Here is a 17,817-nt window from a genome sequence, read left to right as displayed (position 1 = left end):
GAAAATTAATTAAAGATTTTAAAAACATTTTGAAAAACACTAATTGATTTTCGAAAATAAAAGTGGGAAAGAAATCAAGTGATTTTTGAAAAAGATTTTGAAATTAGAAATCAAAAAGATATGATTGAAAGCTATTTTAAAAAAAAAGATGTGATTAAAAAGATTTGATTGAAAAGTTATGCTTTTAAAAAGATATGATTGAAAAGATATGATTTGAAAACAATTTTAAAAAGATTTGATTTTAAAAAATTAATGACTTACCTAACAAGAAAAGATATGATTCAAACATTAAACCTTTCTCAACAGAAAAGGCAACAAATTTGAGATGTTCAATCAAATCATTAATTGTTAGTAAGTATCTTTGAAAAAGGAAAGAAATTGATTTTGAAAACATTTGATTGAAAAGATTTGATTTGAAAAAGATTTGATTTTGAAAAACTTTGAAAACTTGAAAAAAAATTGATTTGAAAACAGAATCTTCCCTCTTGTGCCATCCTGGCGTTAAACGCCCAGAATGGTGCACATTCTGGCGTTTAACGCCCAAAACTCTACCCTTTTGGGCGTTAAACGCCCAGCCAGGCACCCTGGCTGGTGTTTAAACGCCCAGCCAGGCACCCTGGCTGGTGTTTAAACGCCAGTCTGTCTTCTTCACTGGGCATTTTTGAATGCCCAGCTTTTTCTGTGTGATTCCTCTGCAGTATGTTCTGAATCTTCAATTCTCTGTATTATTGACTTGAAAAGACACAAATTAAAAATATTTTTGGATTTTCAATAGTGCAACTAAAATCAAATAACAATGCATGCAAGACACCAAACTTAGCAGTTTGTATACTACTGACACTAACAATATGAGAATGCATATGAGAAACAACAGAAATACTCAAGTCAATATAATTCAAAGATCAAAACAAGAAAATCATCAAGAACAACTTGAAGATTAATGAAGACACATGCATGAATTCGAAAAATGCATGCAATTGACACCAAACTTAAATTTAGACACTAGACTTAGACAAGAAATATTTTTGGTTTTTATGATTTTGTAAATTTTTTTGGATTTTTCGAAAATTAAGTGGAAAAGAAAATAAAGATATCAAAATTCTTAATGAGAATTCCAGGAATCATGCAATGTTAGTCTAAAGCTTTAGTCTAAAGGAATTAGACATAGCTAGCCAAGCTTCAGCAGGACATTGCATTCAAGAGCTAAATTGATAAGAATCAATCAGCTTTGGTGATGATAAGAACATCACCTTGAAACACTAGAATTCATTCTTAAGAACTCTGAAGAAAAATACCTAATCTAAGCAACAAGATGAACCGTCAATTGTCCATACACAAAACAATCCCCGGCAACGGCGCCAAAAACTTGGTGCACGAAATTGTGATCACTACAACTTCGCACAACTAACCAGCAAGTGCACTGGGTCGTCCAAGTAATAAACCTTACGCGAGTAAGGGTCGATCCCACGGAGATTGTTGGTATGAAGCAAGCTATGGTCACCTTGTAAATCTCAGTCAGGCAGACTCAAATGGGTATAGTGATAAACGAATAAAGCATAAAGATAAAGATAGAGATACTTATGTATATCATTGGTGAGAGCTTCAGATAAGCGAATGAAGATGCCTTCCCTTCCGTCTCTCTGCTTTCCTACTGTCTTCATCCAATCCTTCTTACTCCTTTCCATGGCAAGCTTATGCAAGGGTTCACCGTTGTTAGTGGCTACCTCCCATCCTCTCAGTGAAAATGTTCCTATGCTCTGTCACAGCATATGGCTAATCAGCTGTCGGTTCTCGGTCAGGCCGGAATAGAATCCAGTGATTCTTTGCGTCTGTCACTAACGCCCCGCCTGCTAGGAGTTTGAAGCACGTCACAGTCATTCAATCATTGAATCCTACTCAGAATACCACAGACAAGGTTAGACCTTCCGGATTCTCTTGAATGCCGCCATCAGTTCTCGCCTATACCACGAAGACTCTGATCTCACGGAATGGCTGGCTCGTTTGTCAGGCGAGCACTCGGTTGTCAGGCGATCAACCATGCATCGTGTATTAGGAATCCAAGAGATATTCACTAGAGCCTCATATGCTTGTAGAACAAGAGTGGTTGTCAGTCACCTTGTTCATGAGTGAGAATGATGATGAGTGTCACGGATCATCACATTCATCAAGTTGAAGAACAAGTGATATCTTGGACAAAGAACAAGCGGAATTGAATAGAAGAACAATAGTAATTGCATTAATACTCGAGGTACAGCAGAGCTCCACACCTTAATCTATGGTGTGTAGAAACTCCACCGTTGAAAATACATAAGAACAAGGTCTAGGCATGGCCGAATGGCCAGCCTCCCAATGATCTAAGAACTAGATGTCCAAAGATGAAAATACAATAGTAAAAGGTCTTACTTATAGGAAACTAGTAGCCTAGGGTGTACAAAGATGAGTAAATGACATAAAAATCCACTTCCGGGCCCACTTGGTGTGTGCTTGGGCTGAGCAATGAAGTATTTTTGTGTAGAGACTCTTCTTGGAGTTAAACGCCAGCTTTTATGCCAGTTTGGGCGTTTAACTCCCATTTTGGTGCCAGTTCCGGCGTTTAACGCTGGGAATTCTGAGGGTGACTTTGAACGCCGGTTTGGGCCATCAAATCTTGGGCAAAATATGGACTATCATATATTGCTGGAAAGCCCAGGATGTCTACTTTCCAACGCCGTTGAGAGCGCGCCAATTGGGCTTCTGTAGCTCCAGAAAATCCACTTCGAGTGCAGGGAGGTCAGAATCCAACAGCATCTGCAGTCCTTTTCAGTCTCTGAATCAGATTTTTGCTCAGGTCCCTCAATTTCAGCCAGAAAATACCTGAAATCATAGAAAAACACACAAACTCATAGTAAAGTCCAGAAAAGTGAATTTTAACTAAAAACTAATAAAAATATATTAAAAACTCAACTAAAACTACTAAAAACATACTAAAAACAATGCCAAAAAGCGTACAAATTATCCGCTCATCAATCACTAAGCCAAAATTCATCAAGATCATGGCTCCTAAGGGAAAACAAACCAATTTAAGAGGAAAGAAAGAGAATAATCCAAAGAATCTCTGGAATCAAGAGAAGTTCTTAACCAAAGAACATGAAGACCATTATCACAAAATAATGGGTCTGAGGTCAGTGATCCCGGAAGTAAAATTTGATCTGAAAGAAGATGAATATCCGGGGATCCAAGAGCAAATTCGAAACAGAGGATGGGAAGTTCTAACCAATCCTGAGATAAAGGTTGGAAGGAACATGGTTCAGGAATTCTACTCAAATCTGTGGCTAACAGATAAGCAGAGAATGACTGGAACCGCTTACCATACTTACAGAACCATGGTCAGAGGGAAATTTATGTACTTCCATCTGGACAAAATAAGAGAAATCTTCAAGTTGCCTTAACTGCAAGATGATCCTGACTCCTTTAATAGGAGAATGGTGAGAGCAGATAAAGGGTTGGATCAAGTTCTAGAGGACATATGCCTCCCTGGAACTAAGTGGATAACCAATTCAAAGGGTGTCCCAAACCAACTCAAGAGGGGAGACCTCAAACCAATTGCAAGAGGTTGGCTAGACTTTATTGGGCGTTCCATATTGCCCACTAGCAACCGTTCTGAGGTCACTATCAAGAGAGCAGTGATGATTCATTGCATTATGCTTGGAAAAGAAGTGGAGGTTCATCATCTGATTGCCTGTGAGATCTACACAATTGCAAATAAGAATTCCACTGAAGCCAAACTAGCTTACCCAAGCTTGATCTCCTTGCTCTGTAAAGAGGCTGGGGTGAAGATGGGAGTAGATGAATTCATACCCATTGAACATCCAATCACCAAGAAGTCAATGGAAGGACAAATGCAAGACAACTCTATCAAAAGGAGGGCGCAGGAGTTCCTCCCTGAATTCCCTGAAATCGGCTACTGGGCCAGCCTAGAAGCATCTATCAACAAGTTGCAAGAGACTATGGAGCAACTTAAGGAAGAACAGCAGAATCAGAACTGCATGCTCTGCAAATTGCTGAAGGAACAAGAGAAGCAGGGGCGTGAACTCCAAGAGCTGAAACGCCAAAAGCTCTCCTCTCAAGCTGAGGGAGCATCCACTTCTCAAAATCAAGGTTGTTGAGTCCTAACTCTGTGAAAACCTCTATCATTAGGAGCCTATTTAAATTTCTGTTTTCTATTTTTAGTTTTATCTTATATTTATTTTCTGAGTCTTGTTCTTAATTCATAATTAATAAAATTTAAAGTTTATGCCTTAAAGCTATGAATGTCCTATGAATCCATCACCTCTCTTAAATGAAAAATGCTTTAATCACAAAAGAACAAGAAGTACAGGATTTCGAAATTTATCCTTGAAACTAGTTGAATTAGTTTGATGTGGAGACAATACTTTTTGTTTTCTGAATGAATGCTTGAACAGTGCATATGTCTTTTGAATTTGTTGTTTTGAGAATGTTAAAATTGTTGGCTCTTGAAAGAATGAGGAGAAAGAGAACTGTTATTGAGGACCTGAAAAATCATCAAATTGATTCTTGAAGCAAGAAAAAGCAAAAAAAAATTCGAAAAAAAAGAAAAAAAAAGGAAAAAAAAAAGAAAAAGAAAGAAATAAAGTTGTGAACCAAGGCAAAAAGAGTGTGCTTAAGAACCTTGGACACCTCTAATTGGGGACTCTAGCAAAGTTGAGTCACAATCTAAAAAGGTTCACCCAATTATGTGTCTGTGGCATGTATGTATCCGGTGGTAATACTGGAAGACAGAGTGCTTTGGGCCACAGCCAAGACTCATACACTAGCTATGTTCAAGAATCATCATACTTAACTAGGAGAATCAATAACACTATCTGAGTTCTGAGTCTCATAGATGCCAATCATTCTGAACTTCAAAGGATAGAGTGAGATGCCAAAACTGTTCGGAGGCAAAAAGCTACTAGTCCCGCTCATCTAATTGGAACTATGTTTCTTTGATGTTTTGGAGTCTATAGTATATTCTCTTCTTTTTATTCTATTTTGATTTTCAGTTGCTTGGGGACAAGCAACAATTTAAGTTTGGTGTTGTGATGAGCGGATAATTTGTACCCTTTTTGGCATTGTTTTTAGTATGTTTTTAGTATCTTTTAGTTAGTTTTTAGTATATTTTTAGTAGTTTTTAGTTAAAATTCACTTTTCTGGACTTTACTATGAGTTTGTGTGTTTTTCTATGATTTCAGGTATTTTCTAACTGAAATTGAAGGTTCTGAGCAAAAATCTGATTCAGAGACTGAAAAGGACTGCAGATGCTGTTGGATTCTGACCTCCCTGCACTCAAAGTGGATTTTCCGGAGCTACAGAAGCCCAATTGGCGCGCTCTCAACGGAATTGGAAAGTAGACATCCTGGGCTTTCCAGAAATATATGATAGTCCATACTTTGCCCAAGATTTGATGGCCCAAACCGGTGTGGCAAATCAGCCTCAGAAATTCCAGCGTTTAACGCTGGAACTGGCATAAAACTTGGAGTTAAACGCCCAAGCTGGCATGAAAGCTGGCGTTTAACTCCAGAAAAGGTCTCTACACGAAAATGCTTCATTGTTCAGCCCAAGCACACACTAAGTGGACCCAGAAGTGGATTTTTCTGTCATTTACTCAATTCTGTAAACCTTAGGTTACTAGTTCACTATTAATAGGATCTTTTGACATTGTATCTGAACCTCATGACACTTTACACGTTTCTTTGTGTATTTTCCACGGCATGAGTCTCTAAACCCCATGGTTGGGGGTGAGGAGCTCTGCTGTGTCTTGATGGATTAATGCAATTACTACTGTTTCTCGTTCAATCATGCTTGCTTCCATTCTAAGATATCACTTGTTCTTAACCCGGATGAATGTGATGATCTGTGACACTCATCATATTCTCAACTATGAACGTGTGCCTGACAACCACCTCCGTTCTACCTTAGATTGAGTAGATATCTCTTGGATTCCTTAACCAGAATCTTCGTGGTATAAGCTAGAATTGATGGCGGCTTTCAAGAGAATCTGGAAGGTCTAAACCTTGTCTGTGGTATTCTGAGTAGGATTCAATGATTGAATGACTGTGACGTGCTTCAAACTCCTAGCAGGCGGGGCGTTAGTGACAGACGCAAAAGAATCAATGGATTCTATTCCGGCCTGACCGAGAACCGACAGATGATTAGCCATGCTGTGACAGAGCATAGGAACGTTTTCACTGAGAGGATGGGAGGTAGCCACTGACAACGGTGAAACCCTACATACAGCTTGCCATGGAAGGAGCCTTGCGTGTTTGATGAAGAAGACAGTAGGAAAGCAGAGATTCAGAAGATGGAGCATCTCCAAAACCTCAACCTACTCTCCATTACTGCATAACAAGTACTTATTTCATGTTCTTTTGCTTTTCACAATCAATCCTGATAATTTCTGATATCCTGACTAAGATTTACAAGATAACCATAGCTTGCTTCAAGCCGACAATCTCCGTGGGATCGACCCTTACTCACGTAAGGTATTACTTGGACGACCCAGTGCACTTGCTGGTTAGTTGTGCGGGATTACGAAAATTGTTATTGCAATTTCGTGCACCAAGCTACTTTATGAGTCTTGGCCGTGGCCCTAAGCACTTTGTCTTCCAGTATTACCACCGGATACATAAATGCCACAGACACATAACTGGGTGAACCTTTTTAGATTGTGACTCAGCTTTGCTAAAGTCTCCAATTATAGGTGTCCAGAGTTCTTAAGCACACTCTTTTGGATCACGAATTTAACCACTCAGTCTCAAGCTTTTCACTTGGACCTGCATGCCACAAGCACATGGTTAGGGACAGATGGATTCAGCCGCTTAGGCCAGGATTTTATTCCTTTAGGCTCTCCTATCCATTGATACTCAAAGCCTTGGATCCTTTTTACCCTTGCCTTTTGGTTTTAAGGGCTATTGGCTTTTTCTTTTTCTTTTTCTCCTTTTTTTTTGCCATTTTTTTCACTATTTTTTCTCACTTCAAGAATCAATTTTATGATTTTTCAGATTATCAATAACATTTCTCTTTTTCATCATTCTTTCAAGAGCCAACAGTTTTAATATTCATAAACAACAAGATCAAAAATATTTACTGTTTAAGCATTCATTCAGAAGACAGAAAGTGTTGCCACCACATATAAATAATTTGAATTTTTCCTGTTAAGAACTCAAAAAAAATTGCCTCCTTATTCTAAAAATATCTGATATTTTATTCATGTTTAATGATGAAGAGACAAATAAATTATAGCTTACTTGGATATGATAAAAATAAAAATAAAAATACTAATTACTACTACTCATATGACTCATAAAATAGATTTCTAATAGCAGAAGTTATCACAGAGTTAAGATTAGGACTCAACAACCTTTATTTTGGGAGATGGACGCTCTTTCAATTTGTGGGTTGTCTAGACCTTCAAGAGAAAGCTTCTGGCGCTTCAGCTCCTATAGTTCACGCCCTTGCTTCTCCTATTCCTTAAGCAGTTTGCAGATCATAAAATTTTAATTCTGCTGTTCTTCCTTGAGTTGATCCATAGTTTCTTGCAACTTGGTGATAGATGCTTCTAGGCGGGTCCAGTAGTCAATCTGAGAGATTTCTGGGAGGAACTCCTGTGCCCTCCTTTTGATAGAGTTTTCTTATACTTGTTGTCCCTCCATTGACTTCTTGGTGATTGGATGTTCGACTGGGATAAACTCATCTACTTCCATCTTCACCCCAGCCTCTTTATATAGCAGAGAAATCAAGTTTGGGTAAGCCAACTTGGCATCCTTGGAGTTCTTATTTGCAATTGTGTAGAGCTCACAAGAAATCAGTTGATGAACCTCCACTTCGTTTCCTTGCATAATACAGTAGATCATCATTGCTCTCTTGATAGTGACTTCGGAGCGGTTGCTGATAGACAGTATGAAGCGTCCAATGAAATCCAGCCAGCCTCTAGCAATTAGTTTGAGATCCTCTCTCTTGAGTTGATTTGGAACACTTTTTGTGCTGGTTGTCCATTTGGTTCCTGGAATGCATATGTCCTCTAGAATTTGGTCCAAGCGCTTATCATCACATACCATTCTCCTATTAAAGGATTCTGGATCATCTTGTAGTTGAGGTAGCTTGAATACCTCTCTTATTTTGTCAAGGTGGAAGTGAATCATCTTCCTTCTGACCATGGTTTGAAAGGTATAAAAAGTGGTTCCAGTCATTCTCTGCCTCTCTGTTTGTCACAGATTTAGTAAAATTCCTGAACCATGTTTCTACCTACTTTTGTCGCAGGATTAGCTAGAATTTCCCAGCCTCTGTTTCGAATTTGCTCTTGGATCTCCGGATGTTCGTCTTCTTTCAGATCAAATTTTACTTCTAGGATCACTGACCTTAGACTCATTATTTTGTGGTAATGGTCCGAATGTTCCTTGGTTAAGAACCTCTCTTGATTCCAAAGTGGTCTTGGATTATTCTCTTTTTTGCCTCTTGAAGTGGTTTGTTTTCCCTTAGGAGCCATGATCTTAGTGAGTCTTAGCGCAGTGATCATGCAAAACACACCAAACTTAGAGGTTTGCTTGTCCTCAAGCAAAAGAAAGGAAAGGAGAGGAGAAGGAGGAGAGCCAAATTCGAATTGTGGAGGAGAGGGGGTGGCCGAATGTGAATTTAAAAGGGAGGGGGTGGGTTTGAAAAATTTTTGAAAAAGATATGATAGAAGATATGGTTTGTAAAGAGATAATTATGATATGCAAAAGATGTAATCTTAAAATAAGATAAGAGAGAGTTTTGAAAAAGATAAATCTAAATTTGAAAAGATATTAAAAAGATATATGAATTTTGAAAAAGATTTGAAGAGAAATTAAAAAGATATATGCATTTTGAAAAAGATTTTAAAAGAAGAAAATATTTTTAGGATTAGGAGTTATTTTTTTTTGAAATTTGAATTTTAAAAGATGAGGATTTGAAATATGTTTATGCAAGAAATCATGGATGAAAACATAAAAATTAAAAAAAATTGGGTTGGAAAACAAAATTACCTCCACTCTACATTCTTGGCGTTAAATGCCCAAACGCTGCTTGTTTTGGGCGTTTAACGCCCATTTGCTGCTTGTTTTGGGCATTTAACGCCTAGCCAGGTACCCTGGCTAGCGTTAAACGCCAGAAAGTCTTTACCACTGGGCGTTTTTCTAAATGCCCAGAATGGCACCCATTCCGGCGTTTAACGCCCAGAAGTTGCTTATTTTGGGCGTTTAATGCCCAGCCAGGTACCCTGGCTGGCGTTAAATGCCAGAAAGTGCCTCTTACTGGCGTTTTCATGCCAGTGAGCTTCTTTTCTCTACTCTGAATCCTTCTGTAACTCTGTGAACTCCTGTAAATGAGAATTAGTTATATGATAACTTATTAAACTCCTATAATTATTATTTAAATAACAAATAAACTACAGTAATGGCTGAGTTGCCTCCCAATAAGCTCTTCTTTATTGTCTTTAACTGGACCTTACTGAGCTTTAATCTAGTCTCAGTTTTGAGCATTCTTACTCAAAATTGCTTTCAAGAAAATGTTTGACTCTCTGTTTATTAACAATGAACTTTTTGTCAGAATCAATATCCTGAAACTCTACATATCCATATGGTGACACGCCTGTAATCACATATGGTCCTCTCCACCAGAATTTTAGTTTCCCAGGAAATAGCCTGAGCCTAGAGTTAAACAGCAGAACCTTTTGTTCTGGCTCAAAGACTCTGGATGACAGGTTCTTATCATGCCATCTCTTTACTTTTTCCTTGTAAATTTTGGCATTTTCAAAAGCATTGAGTCTGAATTCCTCTAGCTCATTCAGCTGGAGCAATCTTTTCTCTCCAGCTAATTTGGCATCAAGGTTTAGGAATCTGGTTGCCCAGTAGGCTTTATGCACCAGTTCCACGGGCAGGTGACAGGCCTTCCCATACACAAGCTAGTATGGAGAGGATCCTATAGGAGTTTTGAATGCTGTTCTGTATGCCCATAGAGCATCATCCAAGCTCTTTGCCCAATCTTTTCTACGGGCAATTACAGTCCATTCTAGGATTCTTTTTAGTTCTCTATTAGAGACTTCAGCTTGCTCATTGGTCTATGGATGATATGGAGTTGCCACCTTGTGGCTAATTCCATATCGAACCATGGCAGTATAAAGCTGTTTATTGCAGAAATGAGTGCCCCCATCACTGATCAGTGCTCTAGGGACACCAAATCTGCTAAAGATATGTTTTTGGAAGAACTTCAGTACTGTCTTAGTATCATTAGTGGGTGTTGCAATTGCCTCCACTCATTTAGATACATAGTCTACTGCCACTAGAATGTAAGTGTTTGAGTATGATGGTGGGAAAGGACCCATGAAGTTAATACCCCATACATCAAACAACTCAATTTCTAGGATCCCTTGTTGAGGCATGGCGTAACCATGAGGCAGATTACCAGCTTGCTGGCAACTGTCACAGTTACATACAAACTCTCGGGAGTCTCTATATATTATAGGCCAGTAAAAGCCACATTGGAAGACCTTGGTGGCTGTTCGCTCACGTCCGAAATGTCCTCCATATTGTGATCCATGGCAATGCCATAAGATCTTCTGTGCCTCTTCTCTAGGCACGCACCTACGGATTAGTCCGTCTGCGCATCTCTTGAAGAGATATGGTTCATCCCACAAGTAGTACTTCGCATCAGAAAGTAGTTTTTTCTTTTGCTACCTGCTGAAATCCTTGGGAATGAACCTTGCAGCTTTATAGTTTGCAATATCTGCAAACCATGGCACCTTCTGAATGGCAAAGAGTTGCTCATCCGGAAAGGTTTCAGAGATCTCAGTGAGAGGTAGAGACATCCCTTCTACTGGTTCTATCCGGGACAGGTGATCTGCTACTTGATTTTCTGTCCCTTTTCTGTCTCTTATTTCTATATCAAACTCTTGCAGAAGCAACACCCATCTTATGAGCCTGGATTTTGAATCCTGCTTTGTAAGTATATATTTAAGAGCAGCATGGTCAGTGTACACAATCACTTTTGATCCTACCAAATAGGATCTGAACTTGTCAATGGCATAAACCACTGCAAGCAATTCTTTTTCTATGGTTGTTTAATTTTTCTGCGCATCATTTAGAACACGCCTAGCGTAGTAAATGACGTGCAGAAGGTTGTCATGCCTATGTCCTAATACTGCACCAATAGCATCGTCACTAGCATCACACATTAGTTCAAATGGTAATGTCGAGTTCGGTGCAGAAATGACAGGCGCTGTGACCAGCTTAGCCTTCAGAGTCTCAAAGGCCTGCAAACACTTTATGCCAAAGACAAATGGTGTATCAGCAGCTAGCAGGTTACTCAGAGGTTTTGCGATTTTTGAAAAATCCTTTATAAACCTCCTGTAGAATCCTGCATGTCCCAGAAAACTTCTGATTGCCTTAACATTGGTGGGGGGTGGTAATTTTTCGATTACCTCCACCTTAGCTTGATCCACCTCTATGCCTTTATTCGAAATTTTGTGCCTAAGGACAATTCCTTCAGTCATCATAAAGTGACATTTCTCCCAGTTTAAAACCAGGTTGGTCTCTTGGCACCTTTTCAGAACAAGTGCTAGATGGTCAAGACAGGAGCTGAATGAATCTCCAAATACTGATAAGTCATCCATGAAGACTTCCAGAAATTTTTTCACCATATTAGAGAAAATAGAGAGCATGCATCTCTGAAAGGTTGCTGGTGCATTACACAGACCAAATGGTATCCTTCTGTAGGCAAATACTCCAAATGGATATGTGAATGCTGTTTTCTCTTGATCCTGGGGATCTACTGCAATCTGGTTATAGCCTGAGTAGCCATCCAAAAAGTAGTAATAGTCATGACCTGCTAGCCTTTCTAGCATTTGGTCTATGAAGGGTAAAGGAAAATGATCCTTTCTGGTGGCTGTATTGAGTTTTCTGTAGTCAATACACATACGCCACCCTGTAACTGTTCTTGTAGAACCAGTTCATTTTTTTCATTATGAACCACTGTCATGCCTCCCTTTTTGGGTACAACTTGGACAGGGCTCACCTAGGGGCTATTAGAAATGGGATAAATAATCCCAGCCTCTAGTAATTTAGTAACCTCTTTCTGAACCACCTCTTTCATGGCTAGATTCAGTCGCCTTTGTGGTTGAACCACTGGTTTGACATTATCCTCCAGTAGAATCTTGTGCATGTATCTGGCTGGGCTAATGCCCTTGAGATCACTAATGGACCACCCAAGAGCTGTCTTGTGTGTCCTTAGCACCTGAATTAGTGCTTTCTCTTCCTGTGGCTCTAAGGTAGAGCTTATGATTACAGGAAAAGTTTCACCTTCTCCCAAAATCGCATATTTTAGGAACGGTGGTAGTGGTTTGAGCTCGGGTTTAGGAGGTTTCTCCTCTTCCTGAGGAATTTTCAGAGGTTCTTGTATTTCCTCTGGTTCCTCCAGATCAGGCTGAACATCTTTAAAGATATCCTCTAGCTCTAATTCAAGACTCTCAGCCATATTGATCTCCTGTACCAGGGAATCAATAATATTAATACGCATGCAGTCTTTTGATGTGTCTGGGTGCTTCATTGCTTTAATAGCATTCAACCTAAACTCATCCTCATTGACTCTCAAGGTTACTTTCCCTTTTTGGATGTCAATGAGGGTTCGTCCAGTTGCTAGGAAAGGTCTTCCTAGAATGAGAGTTGTACTCTTGTGCTCCTCCATTTCCAGCACTACAAAATCAGTGGGAAAGGCAAATGGTCCAACTGTGACAATCATATCTTCAATTACGCCTAATGGGTATTTAATGGAGCCATCAGCAAGTTGAAGACATATCCTGGTTGTTTTGACCTCTTCAGTCAAGCCAAGTTTTCTGATAGTGGATGCAGGGATTAGATTGATACTTGCCCCAAGATCACATAGAGCTGTCTTGGTACAGGTTCCCTCTAATGTGCATGGTATCATAAAACTTCCAAGATCCTTAAGCTTCTCTGGTGAGCTCTATAAAATGATTGCACTGTATTCTTCAGTGAGAAAAACTTTTTCAGTTTCTCTCCAATCCTTCTTATGACTTAAGATCTCTTTCATGAACTTAGCATAAGAGGGTATTTGCTCAAGTGCCTCTACAAACGGAATCTTGGTTTCAAGAGTTCTGAGATAGTCTGCAAAGCGGACAAATTATTTATCCTGTTCCGATTGGCAGAGTTTTGAGGATAAGGTATTTTGGCTTTGTATTCTTCAACCTTGGTTGCTGCAGGTTTATTTCCTACAGAGGTAGGTTGAGAAGCCTTCTTGAGGGAGTTATTATCAGTACTTTCAAGTGTCTAACCCCTCATAGGCATTTGAACGCCAGGATTGGGGGCTGGATTGGCGTTTAATGCCAGATTCCCTCCCCTTTCTGGCATTTGAATGCCAGAACTGAACATGGTTTGGCCATTTAACGCCACTTTTTCTCCCTTTTCTGGCGTTTGAACGCTAGAACTCGGCGTCCACTGGGCGTTTAACGCCAGTTTTTTACCCTTTTCTGGTGTTTGAACGCCAGAATCATTCCTCTCTGGGCTCTTACTATCCTCAGAGGATTTTGGGTAGCAGTCTGCTCATCCTCTATTATTTGTTCTTTCTTGGCTTTCTGCTGCTTTGAGCTGAGGTATTCAATGTTTTTTCACTCCTTAATTGAACTGCTTGGCACTCTTCTGTTATCTATTTTGATAACTGCCGTCTTGTTTGGTCAAGTTGTGCTTCCATGTTCCTGTTAGCATCCTTAGTGTCTTGTAACATCTCTTTAAATTCTACCAACTATTCTGTTAGATAACATAAATGCTGAATGATTTCAGCAACTTATTCTAGAGGACTAAGTTCAGTGGATACTGCCTTAGCCTTTTCTTTTATGGAGGACTCACTACTCAAGTACAGATGCTGATTTCTAGCAACTGTATCAATGAGCTCTTGAGCCTCTTCAATTATTTTTCTCATGTGTATAGATCCACCAGCTGAGTGGTCTAGAGATATCTGAGCTTTTGCTGTAAGCCCGTAGTAGAAGATGTCTAACTACACCCATTCTAAAAACATTTCAGAGGGGCATTTCCTTAGCATCTCTTTGTACCTCTCCCAAGTGTTGTAAAGGGATTCATTATCCTCTTGTTTAAAGCCTTGGATGTCCAGCCTTAGCTGTGTCATCCTCTTGGGAGGGAAATATTGATTCAGGAATTTGTTTGACAACTGTTTCCATGTTCTTATGCTAGCTTTAGGTTGGTTATTTAACCACCTCTTAGCTTGGTCTTTTACAGCAAATGGAAATAGTAATAATCTGTAGACATCCTGATCTACTTCCTTATCATGTACTGTGTCAGCAATTTGTAAGAACTGTGCCAAAAACTCAGTTGGTTCTTCTTGTGGAAGACCGAAATACTGGCAATTTTGCTGCACCATGATAATGAGCTGAGGATTCAACTCAAAACTACTGACTCCGATGTAGGATATACAGATACTACTCCCATATGAAGCAGTGGTGGGGTTAGCATATGACCCCAGAGTCCTTCTGGACTGTTCATTTCCACTTAGGTCCATGATGGAGTAAGGGAGATGAGGTGGATTTATTTTATTTACTTTATTATATTTATTTATTAATTTTTTCGAAATAATAAAATAAAATAAAGTAAAAAAAACCAAAATAAAAAAAAGATTTGAAAAATATTTTATGAGGACTTTCGAAAAAATGAGGAGAGAGAAAGTGGTTAGGATGTTTTTGAAAAAGATATGATTTTAAAAATCTTAAAGGGATATGATTTGAAAAATTTTGACCAAGTCAACCCAAGGGATTTGAAAATTATGAGCAATTAAATGAAAAGATATTTTTTTATTTTTGAATTTTATTATGAAAGAGAAAAACACGCAAAAGACACAAGACTTAAAATTTTTAGATCCAATGCTCCTTGTTTTCGAAAATTTTGGAGGGAAAACACCAAGGCACACCAAACTTAAAAATTTTAAGATTAAAACACAAAGAAGACTCAAGAACAAAAAGAACAAAAGAAAGAACACCAAACTTAAAATTTTTTTGAAAACCAAAATAAAATTTTTGAAAACTAAAGAAAAATTAACAAGAGAACACCAAACTTAAAGTTTGGCACAAGATTTAATCAAAGAAAAATTATTTTTGAAAAAGTTTTAAAAGGAGGATACCAAATTACCAAGAAAACAAGCACAACGCTCTAGCCAACTGAGCTATAAATTTAACGTATTTTAAAAAGGTATTTTTAAAGGAAAATAAAAACATGCAATTGACACCAAACTTAAGATATGAAACTAAACTCAAACAAAAGACTCCAAGAAAAATAAAAAACTAATAAAGAAAAATAATATTTTTGAAAGATTTTTAAAAAGGAATAATAAAAGTTGCAATCATAGCGACTCTAAACCAAAAAGACAAATTTTTCCTAATCTAAGTAACAAGGTAAACCGTCAGTTGTTCAAACTCGAACAATCCCCGGCAACGGCGCCAAAAACTTGGTGCACGAAAATTACACTCACACTATGTAATTCCGCACAACTAACCAGCAAGTGCACTGGGTCGTCCAAGTAATACCTTACGTGAGTAAGAGTCGATCCCACGGAGATTTCCGGCTTGAAGCAAGCTATGGTTATCTTATTATTCTTAGTCAGGATATCAATAGGGTTCTTTAGTTTTAATTGTAAAAGGTGAAAGAGCATGAAATGAATATTTGTTACGCAGTAATGGAGAATGGGTTGGAGTTTGGAGATGCTTTGTTCTTTGAATTTTTGCTTTCTTACTGTCTTCTTCTTCATGCACGCAGGTCTCCTTCCATGGCAAGCTGTATGTTGGTGGATCACCGTTGTCAATGGCTACCATCCGCCCTCTCAGTGAAAAGGGTCCATGTACATGGCTAATCATCTGTTGGTTCTCACTAATGCTGGAATAGGATTCATTGATCCTTTTGCGTCTGTCACCATGCCCAGCATTCATGAGTTTGAAGCTCGTCACAATCATCCCTTCCTGGATCCTACTCGGAATACCACAGACAAGGTTTAGACTTTCTGGATCTCAGGAATGCTGCCAATTGATTCTAGCTTATACCACGAAGACTCTGATCTCACGGATTTAAATGCTCTGTTGTCAGGAGAGGCAGTCAAACTCGTGAGCCATGAACCCAAGAGACATCCATTCAATCTAAGGTAGAACGAAAGTGGTTATCAGGTACGCCTTCATAGGTTGAGAATGGTAATGAGTGTCTCGGATCATCACATTCATCATGTTGAAGTACGAATGAACATCTTAGAATAGAAACAAGCGATATTGAATAGAAAACATAAATATTTGCATTAATTCATCAAGACGCTGTAGAGCTCCTCACCCCAACCATGGGGTTTAGAGACTCATGCCGTCAAAGGTACAAGTTCGAATGTAAAAATGTCTTGAGGTACAAAATAAATCTCTAAAAGTAGTTTTTATACTCAACTAGTAACCTAGGTTTACATAAAATGAGTAAACTAAGATAGATGGTGCAGAAATCCACTCCTGGGGTCCACTTGGTGTGTGCTGGGGCTGAGCATTAAAGCTTTCACGTGCATAGGTTATTCTTGGACTCAAACACCAGTTTGTAACCTGTTTTTGGCGTTTAACTCTGGTTTGCAACTTGTTTCTGGCGTTTGACGCCAGAATAGGGCAGAAAGCTGGCGTTAAACGCCAGTTTGCGTCATCTAAACTTGGGCAAAGTATGGACTATTATAAATTGATCAAAAGCCCTGGATGTCTACTTTCCAACGCAATTGAGAGCGCACCATTTGGAATTTTGTAGCTCCAAAAATTTCACTTCGAGTGCAGGGAGGTCAGAATCCAACAGTATCAGCAATCCTTTATCAGCCTCTAAATAAGATTTTTGCTCAGGTCCCTCAATTTCAGCCAGAAAATACCTGAAATCACAGAAAAACACACAAACTCATAGTAAAGTCTGAAAATGTGATTTTTGCATAAAAACTAATAAAAATATTCTAAAAAGCGTATAAAATATATTAAAACACCCCAAAAAGCATATAAAATATACTAGATCCTACTAAAAACTATATTAAAATATCCCAAAAAGCTTATAAAATATCCGCTCATCACTTACCAGTGAAATTTATCAGATAGAAAGGTAGAGCTCGACGCGCTGAGCGCGTGGCCGCGATTGGAGCCCGGACGGAGGAGTTATGGTGGATCAAAGGTTATGAGGGTTTGAGATCTCCTCTCCCCCTTTCCCCAATTCTTCTGGCTTCGTTGGATGCAAATGAAGGAGAAGAAGCTGCTACTTCTTTTTAATTATCGGACCGGTTGGACCCAGGGGCCCGGTTTGGCCCCGGTTCAACCGGTTTGGCCTTTCCAGTCCGTTTTTGGGCCAAATTTTCGAAATTGGTATCGAAATTCTCATTTCAACGATCTCTATCCTATTTTCATATTAGTTTTACATTTTTAGCTTTCCTAATTAAAATTCAATTTATTAACTAATTATTTACCGATTTTAGCGTGGTTTACAACGTGCGGGCGTCTCTTGGCTTTTCTTCCAGCCACGCGTACACGTGAGCGACGCATACGCGTCGTTGTGACTTGTAGCTCTCCACGCGTGCACGTGGACAACGTGCACGTGTGTCCCTATTTTTACCACAAGGTTGATTTTTGAATTTTTAAAGCCGAATTACAGACTTTTAAGGCTCCATTCTCACCCATTAAGTCCTAAATCTTTATAGTATGCCTAGTAGTGAAATGAAGCTAGGACACGTGATAACTTATGGATGAAGGAAGTGAGATTAATGATG

The sequence above is a fragment of the Arachis stenosperma genome, chromosome 4, assembly GCF_014773155.1.
Source record: "Arachis stenosperma cultivar V10309 chromosome 4, arast.V10309.gnm1.PFL2, whole genome shotgun sequence".
Lineage (NCBI taxonomy): Eukaryota > Viridiplantae > Streptophyta > Magnoliopsida > Fabales > Fabaceae > Arachis > Arachis stenosperma.
Note: the sequence above shows the minus strand (reverse complement) of the source record.